Genomic DNA, 706 nt, shown 5'->3' with positions numbered 1-706 from the left:
TGCTGCTACTGCTGCTAAGTCGCTTCAGTCGTGTCTGACTCTGTGCGACCCCATAGATGGCAGCCCACCAGGCTCCTCCATCCATGGGATTTTCCAGGCAAGAGTACTCGAGTGGGTTGCCATTGCCTTATCCCATATATATGCTATCATGTGTAAATACTAATAGATAGCTAGTGGGAACCTACTGTATAGCAGAGGGAGCTCAGCTTGATGCTCTGTGATAACTCTGTGATGACCTAGAGGGGTGGGATGGGGTGGGGAGCATGAAGGAGGGAGGTCCCAGAAGAAGGGGATATATGTATATATATAGCTGATTCATGTTTTTGTACAGCAGAAACTAACAATATTGTAAAGCAGATATCAGTTCAGTTCAGTTCAGTTCAGTCGCTCAGTCGTGTCCGACTCTTTGAGACCCCATGAACTGCAGCACGCCAGGCCTCCCTGTCCATCACCAACTTCCCGAGTTCACCCAAACTCACATCCATTGAGTTGGTGATGTCATCCAGCCATCTCATCCTGTGTCGTTCTCTTCTCCTCCTGCCCTCAATCTTTCCCAGCATCAGGGTCTTTTCAAATATGTCAGCTCTTCGCATCAGGTAGCCAAAGTATTGGAGTTTCAGCTTCAACATCAGTCCTTCCAATGAACACCCAGGACTGATCTCCATTAGAATGGACTGGTTGGATCTCCTTGCAGTCCAAGGGACTC

This window comes from Bison bison, unplaced genomic scaffold (genome assembly GCF_000754665.1).
Source record: "Bison bison bison isolate TAMUID 2011002044 unplaced genomic scaffold, Bison_UMD1.0 scf7180017864020, whole genome shotgun sequence".
Lineage (NCBI taxonomy): Eukaryota > Metazoa > Chordata > Mammalia > Artiodactyla > Bovidae > Bison > Bison bison.
Note: the sequence above shows the minus strand (reverse complement) of the source record.